Here is a 16,443-nt window from a genome sequence, read left to right as displayed (position 1 = left end):
AAACAGAAGTTTAATTTCTGATGTGCCTGCTGAAAGTGAAAATTTTTCCCACACTGCTCTACGTCATTCATGTAGAAACTTTAAGATTCTTTAAAAGTATCTACAAAATTAGGTGAAGGGTAAAATTATGAATTTCCCACTTGGAAGAAAGTGGCTTAAATTCTATCCAATTATTTGCCATGACAACCAGCTAAACACAAAAGGGCCAGAATGGGTGTAGAGTACTGCCTCTATAATCATCACTGTATGTCCTTCAAATCATGGATATGCAGCACCACTATCCTGGGCTACTTCAGGGCCATAAGCCTACATGGTAATTACATGCTTTGGAACACTCCACTTAAGTGCATCAATAATATAGTGAGCGAACATGTTCTTTAATTCTGCACCTGTAAATGGAGGGAAAAATAAAGAAAATATCTCTATCAAAAAAAGGAAGAAAAATAAATTAGACAGCCAAATTATTTTAAGCCGCTTTGTGAGGTCTCTGTCTAAAACTCAGATGGTTAGTAATCGAAGCTTCTCCATAAATATAATCAAATGACAAAATATCTCTGCTTAAATGACTGCAAAGTTTAGGACATAAAAAAACAAAAGATGCAAAACAAGCCCAAAATATCGAATTAAACTTGATATTTTATCTTTAATACACTCATTTCAACTGTGCATTACAATATTTCAGGGCTACTTTTCTTTCCATTGCCATGTCTCTATATAACTTCTATTAATGGAATTTCAAAGATAACACCTACTGATCCAGGACTTCAACACAAAGGAAGAGTTAACACATCATGGCATTACAAAACTGTAGTGCTCTGCATGGTATTTCAGAATAAGGCATGTGTTTGTGTGTGTGTGTGTGTGTGTGTGTTTCATTTTATAGACTTGAAATCCATATTTTTCTGAAGTGCAAAGTTAATACAGTTAATTCAACAGAGAAGAAGTAACTCAATGGAACCTCAGGGAGAATAAGTGATTGGTATAAAACTGTAAGACCTTCCTCCCACCTATATATTTCAATAAAACAAAATGGCTAATTTTTTAAAATCATAAATTTATCCTAAAAGTAAAATATTTCTGAATGGCTAATTTTCTACAGTCTTATGGAATTTCAGAGGAATTCTTATGAAAAATAGGCACACATAATTTATAATAAAGTTACATTTTACCATTGGAAACAAACCACGTTTTTTAGTGGATCCGTCCTAAGTTTTTCACTTGACAAAACAAGAAAAAAAAAAGATGTGGTCTATATAGATATGCATATTTCTTATGCCAATTAACTAAGACTTTTTAACGAATTAATGTGAAATATGCCTTTGTATATTGACTCCAAGATACAAGTGTTATTTACATTAGAAAATCTTGCCATAATTTCAGAAAATCCCATAAAACTCAGGAAAATCACATACGTAATGTTCCACAAACCACAAAGGAAACAGAAAGGATGTCCTAAATAATCAGAGCAGAATGTTGTGGTTTTCAAAAAAATAGTTATTTCAGATTGAAGTTGTATTTGTTTTTTCTTGTCATTTTACATTTGTAATTAATGGATGTATATGTGATTTACTAACTTAATATTTAATACATGCGTATGATCTTGTGTTCTGTTAATTTCCACACATTTTACTTTTACAGATAATCATATGCCTCAAATGTTGCTTTTATGACCAAGAGCATTGAGTTTTCCCATTATTTAATCAATATACAATTTTTCTAATAGTAAATATATTTTTTGAAAAAATGCAATTGTATTTACCATATGGAAACTGTTAAAATAATGAAATCCATTATATTTTCAAAGCTGCACATAGAAACTTTACCAAGAAGTTGCAAGCAACAGCTATTAGAATTACGTATTTAATATTAACTATTTCTTTATGCCATCTCTTGGACTTCTGAAGAATTTTACTGGTCAGGCAGTAGATTTTGAAATTTGCATGCAACTCTTATTGTATAGATATCCTGCTATTATAAAAGTATTCTACTATATACAAAAGCTAATGTTTTAAAGTTTAAGACTGATCTCCAAGTACAAATTATGTTAATTTGCAAAGAACTATCAGCATACAAAATCTGAGATGAAACACTGGTTATTTTTTGAAGGAAATACAGATAATCGTTTGAAAGTTGAATCTTATTAGTCTTTATGGTTTTTCTCTTTCTGACAGAGATGCATAAGCATGCCAATTGTTTACAACTATGTAAAATATATTAGTATATTGCTGGGGCTTGGCTTATAAATGTAGTGTGGAGAGAATATTACAATTGAATTTCAAGCGCCTAAGAAGGATTTATGATAGAGGTTTTTGGCAGAACTTTTCTAAATTACAGTAATGACTCACTTGGAGTATCTTATTAATGGTACAGACAACAAGAAACAGAAGTGGAAATGTTTAAGTCTGAGTGTCCAAATGACCCCACATCTGCTTTTTGCTTTGTGTTTTATTTTGTTTCGTTTGACTTTGTCTTCTTGATTAGATGGTAATTGATAATATCAAAGCAAGACAACTTTAAAAACTTAGATCACTTAATTGGCCTGCATCTGTGATCTCAGTGAAAATCTTAGCAAGAATGTCACCTTTGAACAGACAACTGAGTACAGGATATTAATCAGACATACAAACTATCTCTTGGTGTCATCTAGTGGTTGTGTTTCATCACTGCATAAAAGAAATGCCTTATTGGTTTTCTGAGTAAAGATTGTTTTATTACATTTGTTTCTGAGTGACTGGAGTAAAAGAAGCTGCCATTTTTAACAGACAAGAGAAGGTTAGTAGCTATCAAGCCTTTCTGGGCTCTTCACCCTGGCCCTTTACAGCGCTTCTTATAAGGTCAAGACACATCGATGGAAAGCTCAGTTATCGTACACTGGTGTGAAGGTGCTGTCTGCTGCCCCATTTAGGCTGCATGACTGAGTGGCTGGGTGTTGTTAAGGGACATCCACAGCCAATACACAAGGTATTTTCTCTCAGCTGGCTGAGCAGCACTAAGGGGATTCTGACAGACTGAGCTGACATGCTAACAATCTGATTGCAGACGGCAATGGTAGGAGCCTCCAAGGGAGAGAGAAGAGTCCCCTGACCCTCCTGTCATCTACTCTTTCAATCTCTAGCCTAGGATAGGAACACTGCACAACTATCACAGGAAAAGGTGACATAGTGAAAATAACTTATCCACAAATGTGCTGAAATGTCATCTCTAATGTTATAGTTCCTTTAAGACGAACTATAATTTCTAATATAACTTTTCAGTTTTGAAAGGAAAGGGCACCAAGCCTGGGTTGACAGAAATAAATTATCCAGATAATTAAGGCTAACTACTCCACTTTCTCCTACTCGCCGGCCCACGTGCAGACAATAATAGGGCTCAATTATTTATAATTCCAATTTTTTTTCCCTTTCAAAAAGGGATTTTCTATAAAACTGGTATTTGAAACTCTCAAAATTATTATCATTAGGAAACAGATTATTAACAAAATACAATCAGGAAATGTATGAATTTTCAGTGATCATAGTTTGTGTTATGTCCAATGTAACAAAGACAAGTCATAATTAAAAACATGGTAAAAATGAACTTGATGTTTTATTCTAATTTTTTCATAATTACTTGATATTTTTAGTCAAAATCTGTGGGTTTAAAATATGATCTTCATAGATTTATCAATCTTAAGCAAGATATTCCTCTATATACTTATAGAAACTCATTTTATATTACAAAGTGAACAGTTCTTTTGTTATTGAATTTGCATGATGATGATGATTATTTTTTTAGACAGTCTCACTGTGTTGTCCGGGCTGGAGTGCAGTGGTGTGATTTCAGTTCACTGCAAACTCGACTACCCAGGTTCTGGTGATTGTCCCACCTCATCCTCCCTAGTAGCTGGGACTACAGGTGTGCACCACCATGCCTGGCTAATTTTTATATCTTTTGTAGAGATGGGATTTCATCATGTTGTCCAGGCTGGTTTCAAACTCCTAAGCTCAAGCCAGCCACCCACTCTGGCCTCCCAAAGTGCCAAAATTGCAGACATGAGCCACTGTGCCTGGCCTGAATTTGCATTATTTTTAATGTTTACTTTCTTTTATCTATAGGTCTTTAATTTCCAGATGTCTTATACACAAGCATAAATTGAGAAAAAGAATTGAATGAAACAAGAATAGATGTACATTTCCTAAAATTTCTCTTTGCTTTTGTTACAAAAGAATTTGCTATTGCTATTGTTCTTGAAATGAGAACACATGTAGTACACAAGTACATATATAGATGTCTATAAGATATATATGTATATATATTATATACACTATATATGTGTATATATTATTATATATTGTATAATATGTATTGAATATATATTATTCAACAGAATATATATAATATGTATTGAATATATATTATTCAACAGAAATACTATCAATTTACACACATATTAATTCAAAATATATATGATCAATTATTCCTCTGTAAATCCCCTCAAAACATATTACCCTTTCTTCTAAAATCAATCACCATATTAGATCATTTAATTTCATATTTTGTGTGAGAAAGAACCAAGTTTGGTATAAGGTGGCTCTAATTCTGATTGTTAGCTGTACATTATTTCATCTTATACAGCAATTAATTGAGAATAATGAATACTTACATGGTGGCATATGTATTTGTAGCATTCATAAACCTCTTGTCAGATTTGATTCAACTTAAAGGAAGTATCTGAAATCTGAATCGCAAAGCCTGATATAATTTTCAGTTCATTAATACATTTTTAAAGACTATTTCCTGATACTACAGCTAAAATCAGAGAAACAATTGTTGAGGAATGAAACAGTTGATGTAAATATTTCACATAAAGAAAATGGAGCTCTGTCTTAATGATCTCCCCCTAATTTCATTTTAACCTCAGTGAACAAAATATGTACCATCTAATAAGGAATTAGGCAAATATCTACCAGCACTAGCAAATAGGAAATTTAGGCCTTCTCAGTGTTAACAGAACTACATACAAACAAGAGCAAGCAACCTTAAGTCACAGTTGAAATAGTTGGTTAAGCAATCCATATGGAAAATGAGAATGAGAATCAACAGAGTATCCATTTACCATAATTCATTACTCTTAAGAGATATTCTTTAATATTTAAATTAGCTGTCTTAAGTGGCCTTATTGAATAGATTATTTTGTTAATTTATGTAGTGATACTTCTGATACTCAAGTCTACTGGAATTCCATTTCATTTTCCTACAGTATTAGGAAAATAATGGACAAAGTGATGGATTAAAAACACCTTCTCTTTAGTTTTTTTTCCTATTCATGTTACATATTGTAGTAATTTGTGGGTTTAATTTTATATTTGTCCAAATGCTGAAAAATAGTATTCCTCACTCAATAGGGCAACCTGATGACCCATACTCCTTAGTAAGTGAATGCAGCAACCATATTGTATTGTAACATTGCATAATTGGCACCTTCACCTCCTATACCTCTATGTATTTTCACTTAATCTAAGAGTGCCTATGCATTGGAATAATTGCCTCAATTTTACAGGTTACAAAAACAAACTTACTTGACTCTCAAGCCATATATTAAGTTGTGAAACTGTGATTTAATATGAAGTCTGAGCTTCGTATATAATATAATTTGTAAAGCATAGGAATTCCTCTTTCAAAATAATAGAATAACCACAAATTTGTTAGAATCTATTCTCTAAAGATAGCTTTCATTTAAAAGAGATAGATATGCCAGTTACATGCTAATTTTCTGTTTCTTCAGATTGTCAAAATCATTCCTTTACACAACTGCACATGCCATGTAGCTAAATAATGGCCAAGGAGATAACATCACAAGTGTTTTGTGATTCCCAGAATTCTCAGAGGAAAATGGATATGCCTACTTTTTACCCTCATTTTTCCTACTGTCTACTAGTAGATGTGATGGCTCAATTTTGAGGCACCGTTTTGTACCATGAGGTGACATACTAAGAATGGCGAAGCAGCAAGACAAGGATCCTGATGACTCAGACAACAGATTAGTCCTGGATTACGCATCTCTAGGCTACTTTTACATGAAAGAGAAATAAACTCTATGTTATTGTATTTGTCTTCTATTCCTGCATAACAATTTACCACACATTTACAGCCTTAAACAACAACACCTCTTTATTATGTCACAGGTTCCATAGGTCAAGATTCCAGAAATGGTTTAGCTATGCTCTCAGCTCAGAGTCACACCAGGCTGAAAACAAGGTGTTGGTTGGGCTGCAAGCTCATATGATGCTCTGAGTCTTCTTTCAAGCCCTCTGGTTGTTGGCAGAATTCAGTTCATCGTGGTTATAGGACTGAAGTCCACATTTTCTTGCTAGTCATCAGCCAGAGCTGATGCTTTAAGTCTTGCAGACTCCTTACTGCATAGTCCTCTCTGCAGGGCCTCTCACAACATGGTACCTTACTTCCTCAAATCTAGCAGGAGATTCTCTGAGGTGGTGCCTCAACTCTCTTCCTTTAGGAAGGACCCAGTCCCTTTTAAGAGTTCACCTGATTAGATCAGGCCCACTTGGAATAACCTTTTGATTAACTCAAAGTCAAAAGTCTTGTTTTTTTAATGGCATCTGCAAAATCCTTTCACCTTTGCCCTATAGAATAACTTAATCATGAGATTAAAATCCATTATACTTACAGTCTAGTGGAGAGGATTATACAGAGAGTATACATCTGGGAGAAGGAATCATAGGGGCCATCTTAGAATTCTGCCTGTTACACTTGTTTCAGCTTTCATTATTTTATTTTTGTTATTATTTTTTAACATATTGTCAAAACTCACTATCAATAACGTATCACATGGTATACCCACCTTTGAGTTTTATGAAGAAATGTTTGTTTAGATACATTTGCATACATTCTTGAATTGGTTATCAAGTCTCTACACATATATACACATTTTTTGTTGTAGATGCAACAAAACACAGTTCTAAATTCAGTGCACAAATACAATGGAATCAACTAAGATGCCTGTGCCCTTGTGTTTATGTTTTTCTGCATTTTAATGACCTTATTCCACATTGTACTTTATTTTGCAGCTCCAAATTGTTTTTTAAATTAGAATAACAATGCAAAAAACAGTAAATATAAGGATTAAAGTATGTTGTATGGCTAAAATGAACGGTAAGGTTTGTGCAGGGAGGAGGTGAAGTATTTTTATTTTCTTTCACTCATTTGTAGTTCTCTGTCCTCATATATTTTATATAATCTGTAATTTAAAAACAGTTTTCCTGGGAAAATAATATTTGCCTTTAGCTGTCTTAGGATATACACAATGAATACAGGTATTATATTAAGTTTTCTCTACCATCGCTACTTCTCATTAATCATTTTCCTAGAAATCTTCCACCCAAGAAGTTTTCATGGCAAATGGAGTTTATAAAACTTCCTTGTGATTGAAGAGCTAAATTAAGTATTGTCATTCCCTTTTGTACTTTTCCCAAAAAAGGTGGGAAAAATATTGACTTATGGGTATGTTTTCTTAATCTAAGAATATATATGACTTACCATATATTAAAAATGTTACCACCATCCTGCAATCATTCTGAGGATTTAGACATCATCTAGATAAATACTCTATTTTGCAGCATGACTCACAAATGTACATACCCACAGGGATAGGCATAAATTATGAACAAGTTAAATAAGTCAGGTGTAAGAAAATACAGTGTGATGGGGAATGTGATAAACTACATAGTGAACTTTCCACTTAAAGGCACAGTCTCACACACCCCAGCTCAGTCATTCAAGGCCAAGTCTCCAAGATCTTCCAAAGTATATTAGGAAAGCTGGTAATCCAGAATTCCTTGTGAAATAACCCAATTTGAAATGCTAATTTTACCTTCAAAAATGTATAAATGGTGTAAACCCCAAAACATCACTACTAAGTAAAGGTGGCCCATGGGTTGGCAGCGTGCAATTTCTACACTAGAAAAGTTAATTGGCTATAATAGCAAATATTTTATTGTTAGCTGTGAATACATGTTAATAGCCTGACATATAACAAGCACTCTTAAAATATATGCTAATGTAATTTGATATTTCACAAACAGCTGAAGTAATTTCTTCTTTTTCAAGTTCTTTCCTTTTTTATTAAGTGATGCAATATAAAATTACCTAAAGTATCTTGTCATGAAATTTTTGTACATCTAATTGTTTTTCACTATAATAACAAAAGTCTGATACTTTATTTTGTATATAAAACCTGACTAACTTTTGAAAAATAAAGACCAATTTGTTTCAAGCAGGTATAAGATATTTCATAAATTGCATACTATATTGTGTGATAAATGGGTTACGAAAGCCCTGAGTTGGAGCTTGCTTTCTCCATGTACAAACATCTAGTTAGTCAGGACTTTTATATCCCCAATCCTATTGAGTCTCAGAAATCTGAAGTTTTTTTATATTAAAAGATAAAATGTTGTATCCAGAGGAGAAATGTATACTTTCTGTATTTTAGGTAACTTTTTCTTCTGCATTTATAGCCTCTGGCATGAATAATTAATCATTTAATTACAAACTTTACTTTGACATAATTGACCATTAGATTTTATGAATTTATTATATATGATTTTGCCTACTCACAAAAAATTCAGAAAGTGGATGAACCTTGCTATGCTGTTATTTTGATGAAGCAAATTTGCGTCACACTTTAATCTGGTAGCAGACGTGTGCTGACCCTATGAGAGAAATCCATGCAATCATCCAGCTCCTCCATTCCAACCAGGCTGGTGATTATGTACTCTTCATCTTTTCCTTGATTCCCAAAGTGCCCATGCAGAAGCACTGGCACACTGCAGTAAACTCACAGGGGTGCTCCAGGATATTTTAAATTTTTGAAAGGAAAACAATGATAACGCACCACTAGGAGCTACATGAACCGCAAGAACAAAATAGTTCACCATTTCTGTATTATTAGATGGTGCTGCATTCCCTTTGATGTCATTATATCCTTGAAAAGCTGAGTTTTCAGTGGTTCTTGTAATAAAAAGAAAGTACCACATATAAATCAATGTAGAATAGGAGATGAAGGTAGTGGTATCCAGTCTGATTCCAGCATCTGAGAACTTGTGCAGTGTCCAATGGCTGCATAAATCTAATTACTTATTGTGGTTATTCAAGAACAAACTAGCAGCATTCTTCCTTAAATTTATGTATTTTTTATGCAATTACTAGTAGTTAGAACAAAAATATTTATTAAGATGTGTGGATTTCACTTACTAAATGAAATGTTAGGTATTTTGTCTATGGACATCACGAAAAAAATGATTTAGAAGCTACGAGGTCTGTCAAAAGAAAATTTGGAATCCTCTAGTGATGGTCACATCCACTAATTTGTAAGCTTTAAATGGTTAAGGGCCAAGTCAACTTTGTTTACTGTTCCATTCCCAGCACCTACTGCAGTGCTAGGTATATCGTTACCACACAAATATACTTGCTGAATTCTTTTATTCAATAAATCAAATAACGTAAATGGTGGTGATATGTAAGCCAACCACTACTGCAGGCATGGAAAGTAAGAGAAACTGAATGTTCCAAGAAAGATATGTTTCTTGGTAAAAATTGAAGGTATGGATAAATTTTGAGTGGATAATCAATTTTGACAGAGACCTGCATCTATTATTTGAATGACTCCACATTGTGATTTTTTCAGAAATAAGAGAATGAAATTTTTGAAATATTTTTGTGAGCATCTGCCAGTGCTAAAATTTCTAATCAAATGAGAAATAAAACTATTTGAAAGTCAGAAAGGCAGAAAAGTTCTTGCTTATACAGTTTCATAAAAATTTTACTCTTAAAAATGTGATTTATGCAAAATTCAGGTTTCTGTTCTTAACCTTCTCATGAAGTTACACATGGCAAATATACCGACATAGGTAACAAACTAATTTTTTCAGTGAGTAAATATTTTATTTATCTATTGCGGCATGATAAAGTATCCCAAAACTTAGTGGCTTAAAATATCAATTTATCCTCTCTCTCTCAGCTGGTCAGTTTTTGGAGCCTTTCAGGAGATTGAGATAAAATATTGGCGCACTTGGGTGGCTAGATGGACCTTGCTAGATGACTAATGTGTCTTCTTCACTCCCAAGTCTGGCAGTTGGGCTGGTTTGGCTGGAAGAGTTCAGAGTTGGCTGGGGATCTGTCTTTCCACATGGCCTCTTTACATCAACAACTTATATTTCCTTATGATCTGGTGGTCTCACGGTGTTACAACATCTTACATGGTAACTGGCCATGGCACCAAGGCCCAAATTGCAAGGTTTCTTCTATTGTAGCCTTGATCATCACACAAAATTAATTTCTGTTACATTGAATTGGCTGTAAACTTGTCACAGTACCAGACCAAGTACATTGAGAAAGCAAGGTTTGCCACAGAGAAAGATTTTAATCATTGTGCCAAAGTAGGAGGTGGGAGGAAACCCTCAAATCCATCTCCCCAAGGAGTTCTGGTCTGGGGTTTCTAAGGGAACCATGGAGGGTGAGGGGCTGAAAAACTGGGGCTGTTGATTGGTTCAGGATAAGGGAGATGAAATCATTAGAATGCAGAAACTGCATTCTTTGGCAAATCAGCTCCTCATGGGGTCCTTTAGACCTGCTGGCATCGGTGGGGTCCTTCAGAACAGCTGAGTCAGTAGTCATCAGCATGCAGGAACTGAAGGAAAATCCCAAAGGGAAAATTATATTCCCTTATGTTCAAATTGTTATTCATAGAACAGTAAAGGGAAGCTATAATTTAGGGTCTGCGTAACTCTAGGACAATAGGCAGCAAACAACTATGAGGAAGCAGGTTACAGGCCAAGCTGACCCAGTGATGAACGCTGAATGTGCTGCAAGCTTGGTTTATTTTCATTGCTTCTCGTCTTCTTCTCTGATTAATTTTATAAAGTTTATAGAGATGGTTTCAACTGCATCAGCCTGATCCAAGGAGAGGGGCCTACTCAAGGCACAAACACCGGAAGGCATGGAGTATTGGGAGGATCTTTGAAGATTAGCTATCACAAAATCTTGTTTTATAGTTCTAAGGAGCTCATATAATAGAGGGATAATAGTAACACATGTACCATGAATCTGAAACTTCGAAAAAAATATTGGTAAATATCTGTATTATCAGTGTGCAGGAAGGAGATGAAAAATACATTTATATCTTTATTAAACAGAGTTGATATTGTCAAGTTAGGTTGTCAAAAACAAAGCAGCCTGTTCTAATATTAGATAATGTGGCAATCTTTATGATTAAATGAGCCTGGCCTCCAAAATTGTGTAAAACCAAAGAAAAAGATAACCCATTTTATATTGACTATATATTGGGACAATTATTTTCTTAAATTTCTTTACCACTTGCTTCTATCTGCTAAATTTGAAGAAACTGACCACTAGAATGGTTGGAATTATTATTGAAATCTGGTAACTACTTTGGCTTGACCAGTGGGGAATAAAATCAGGAAGCTCTATCTAAGAGGTGATAATCTACAAACTAAAGATAGATATATAAATATCTTCTAAATGTAATCAAACAACTTAATTATCATAAAAAAGAAAGGAAATGAGTTGTCTAAGCACATATCAATTAATCTGGAATCTAGAATTAAAAGGAGGAAACAGCATCCCTGGAGAAAATTAAAGCTGTAATTTTCTCTTCACTCTTGATATCCTTTTAGCTTCTTTAATTAATGTTGCTTCCCTTATATTTTCTAGATAGCAACTCTTCACTGGGTTTAGCATAATGAATCTACCCTCTTCCTGGGTGAAAATATTTCCTGGATCTCTTTTATTGAGTCCTTTTCATATAATTAATATAGTAAGTTATTAATTAAAACTAGTGGATTCCAGAAACATTCACACATAGTGCCCCTTGGAGCCAGTGCCAGAGACAATAGACTTGATCAACCACATGGTGACATTTCTAAATTTTTCATTAAATCCAGACTTGTATAAATGTGTTTTTAAATAAGGTATTAATCATTTTCCTTACCACTTCCAGGTAGTTAAAAATATAGTATTTATAATGTAGTAAACATTTAACAAATATAGGTTGTATTAGTCCGTTTTCATGCTGCTGATAAAGACATACCTGAGACTGGGAAGAAAAAGAGGTTTAATTGGACTTACAGTTCTACATGGCTGGGGAGGCCTTAGAATCATGGTGGGAGGCAAAAGGCACTTCTTTTTTTATTTTTCTTTGAGATGGAGTCTTGCTCTGTCGCCAGGCTGGAGTGCAGTGGCACGATCTCTGCTGCAACCTCCCTCTCCTGGGTTCAAGCGATTCTCCTGCCTCAGCCTCCCAAGTAGCTGGGATTACAGGTGACCCCCACCACACCCAGCCAATTTTTGTATTTTTAGTAGAGAATGTTGGCCAGGATGGTCTCCATCTCCTTACCTAGTGATCTGCCCATCTTGGCCTCCCAAAGTGCTGGGATTACAGGTGTGAGCCACCACACCCCACCGGCACTTCTTACATGTTGGCAGCAAGAGGAAATGAGGAAGATGCAAAAGCGGAAACCCCGATAAGACCATTAGATCTCGTGAGACTTGTTCACTACCATAAGAACAGTATGGGGGAAACCGCCCCCATGATTCAAATTATCTCCCACTGCGTCCCTCTCACAACGTATGGGAATTATGGGAGTACAATTCAAGATGACATTTGGATGGGGACACAGCCAAACCATATCATAGGTTAAATGAATGATTGTTTAATTATTCTGTGTTTTTAGTATAGATAGGTATTCTGTATGTGTGGGGGCAATATATTTAAAGTCTTCCCTTTTCTTCCCCAATCATATTCTGAAAGGTTTGTCTCTTCAGGCATTAGCCTTTCTTCACTAGGCTGTTGCAATAGGACCTTACCTTGTATTACTGATTCTACTAATACATTGTCCAATCCATCATTAGCATGGCATGCAAGGCTCTCTATGCTTTATATCCTTGTCTTTCTCTCTACTTCCTCCTAACCATTTATTAGTTATCTATTGTGGCATAACAAATTGCCACAAATGTAGCAGTTGAAAAATAAGAGAAATTTTAAATTTCAGTTACTGTGAGTTAGGAGTCTGGCCTGGGGTAGTTACATCCTCTCCTCAGGATCTCATAAAGCTGCAAGCAAGGTATTGGCCAGAGATAGGTTCTCATTTCAAAACTGCACAGGGAAGGGATCCACTTTCAAGGTCACTCAAGTTGTTGGCAGAATTTATTTGCAGGACTGAAGGAGTCTAGCTTCTCTCTAGTGTTGGCTGGAGAAATTCTGCAACTTTTAGATGCTTCCCATGATGCTTTGCAAATGTAGGCTTTTGTAAAATGGCTTCTTACTTAAGTCAGCAGAAAAAGTCTCCTAGCATGTCTGCTAGCAAAATGTAATCTTATGTAATAGAATGGATTCAAAATAGCAACAATCCATCACCTTGGCCATATTTCTTTTTTTCCTCCAGTAGTTTTAAATACATTTATAATGTTGTACAACTATCACCATCAACCATCTCCAAAACTCTTTTCATCTGGTAAAACTGAAACTCTATAACCATTAAACAATAACTCTCCATTACTTGCTTCATCCAGCCTCTGGAAATAACCACTCTATTTTCTGTCTCTAAGATTTTGGCTACTCTAAATAATTCATATTTGTGGAATCATAGTATTTTCTTTTTGTGACTGACTTACTTTGCTTAGCATAATGTCATCAAGTTCCATCTATGTTGTAGCATATGCCAGAATTTTCTTCCTTTTTAAGGCTTAATAATATTCTGTTATATGTATATGGAACATTTTGCTTATCCATTCAACTGCTGATGCAATGGATGTTCGTGTTACTCCCATGTTTTTGCTATTATGAATAATGCTGCTATGAACATAGGTGTACAAATATCTTTTTGAGAATCTGCTTTTAATTTTGGGGGGTATATGGTATATCCAGAAGTGGACTTGCTGGATCATATGGTAATATTATTTCTTTTAATTTATTGAAGAACTGACATTATTTTTCCACAATGATTGTACCATTTTATATTCCCACTCACAGTAAACAAGAGTTCTCATTTCTTCATATCCTTATTAACACGTATTTTCTGTATCTTTTAATCATAGTGGGGTGCTATCTCGTTGTAGTTTTGATTTGCATTTCCCTAGTGGTTGGTGACATGGTGTATCTTTTCATGTGCTTATTGGCCATTTATATATCATCTTTGGAGAAATGTCTTTTCAACTCCTTTGCCCGTTTTTGAATTGGATTGTTTTGTTTTTGTTGTTGAATTTTAGCTATTTTCTATATATTCTGAAAGTTAGTTCTTTATCAGATACATGATTTGCAAATATTTCCTCCCATTGTGTGTGGCCTTCTTACTCTGGTGATAGTACTTTTTGATGCAAATTTTAAAAAAAATTAGGGTGGGTCATCTTTTCATCAAAAAGTGTGTCTCTGCAAGGTTTATGTTGTCCTCAATGTTTGTGTTGATCAAAAAGCATGTCTCTACAAGGTTTATATTGAGGGGTGCCTCTCTCTGCAGGTCTGAAATGCCTTCATACAAAATTGTGCATTGAATCCCTATTCTAGAGCACAGGTTATCAAAGCTTGTGGGGTTCAGAAACGCACATTTGTACTAGTAACTCTAGTGGTTCAGAATCAAGTAATCCATGGGTGTTGGGAGGTTAATTCATTGAATATTGAGAGATGATATTCCATCTGGAGTGGACAGGGCAAAAAAGAAGGGTATTTTAGAAGGCGGCCACAGAATGAGTGAAGATATGGAGGAACACAGTTTAGGTTTGGGCATATTTTGTTAGAAGTGTTTTTGGGACAACATCATCATATTTCCATACCATTTTTGCATTAATTGAGACTTAATTTGTGAGATGCAACTACCAAATGCTTCACATGCATCATCTCACTTAATCCTTAAAACACTCCTATGAGCTGGGTATTATTGTTACTCCCTTAAAGAGATGAAGAACATGAGACTCAACTAGGATAATGAATTACCCAGCAGGCTGTTAAACTAAGTAATACGCTGTAGAACTATTAAGTGTAGGAATCAGGCTTGATTTCCCATGTGGAATTGCCAGCTAGTCGGTTGAATGTCTGGGATCAGAGTTCAGGGGAGAATACCTTTGTCATATTCTATTGGTTAAAAGCAAATCACAGGTCCTGCCAACACTCAAGGAGAGAGGATTACATGGTGGTATGAAGACCAGCAGGTAGAGATCATGGGAGGGGAGACCTTAACGTCAGTCCACCACACTGTTGTTATGTTCCATCCATACTGGAGTACCAAAAGTTCTCTGGTGCTTCATATGTTGTTTCTGTGCATGTTCTTCTTTACTTGGTTTATTATAATATTTCCATACATGTGTGCTAGGCAAAATCCAATTTATCCTGCAAAATAAGTTCTGTTGCTTTTTTGAATAGATTTGAATCTTCACCTGAAAAAAAGATATATCTCAGTCCATTGCTTCTCTTTTGTACATTTTCCTTGCCTTTTTTTTCTGTCACTTATCAAAATGTAGTACACAACATTCACTTAGCTGTCTGCCTCTCCTGCCTTTGTGAGATTCTCAAAGATGGTGACCACATTTTAGTTATATTTACACTTTCAGTATATAGCACAAAGCTTAACATCTAATAAGTGGGTTGAATGAAAAATTGAATGATTTCTTAGAGGAAAAACTCTCTGAATAGCCCATGTATGTATTTAAGGAGAGGTTTTATTCCTTTGCTTTTCTTTTTTCTTTTCTTTCTTTTTTTTTTTTTTTTTAAAAAAAGAACAATTCTTACCTTTACACCAAGTTAGTTTAATCTCCATTGTCAAAACAATGGGTCTTGTTTCCAAAGGGCATTCTCTGCCTGTACTGTTGTTCTTAGAACCACAGAATCACATTTCTTACATGACTCAAACAGACTTCGTTGGTCACCTTAAGCAGTAACAAGTTTTTCTCCAACTCTTAAAAATAGAAGAGAATGATAGCAAAAAACCTCCCTTAACACAACCTACTCACAAAAGAATGTGAGGAATCAGAATCTGCTCCCTGAAACAGCAGTTTCCTACAATTTCAGTATTAGCTTATTTTGCAAATATTCACAGGGAATAGGGGGCACATTTTCTTTTCATACCAATGTAGGCATTTTACAGCAACTATTTTGAGATGTGAATATTTCAGTGAGATAATAGGTACAAGAATCACATTTATTCTACTCAGGATTTCTTTTCAGATTTTGTAGAGACATTTCCAGAGCATTCGTTATGTTAAATTCTGGTTTTCTACTCATTGAATACTGTGGTAGTAGAACCACACAAAAAAAGAATCAGGTGAAAAAGCGTGAGATACATGTTTAAAGAAGTAAATGCCTATTATGAGAAAATTTTAATGCTGGTAATAATAACCATAAAAATCTATTTTTCCTTCTCTTGTTGCCATGTTAATGTT

The sequence above is a fragment of the Pan troglodytes genome, chromosome 4, assembly GCF_028858775.2.
Source record: "Pan troglodytes isolate AG18354 chromosome 4, NHGRI_mPanTro3-v2.0_pri, whole genome shotgun sequence".
Lineage (NCBI taxonomy): Eukaryota > Metazoa > Chordata > Mammalia > Primates > Hominidae > Pan > Pan troglodytes.
This window is presented reverse-complemented; position numbering follows the sequence as displayed.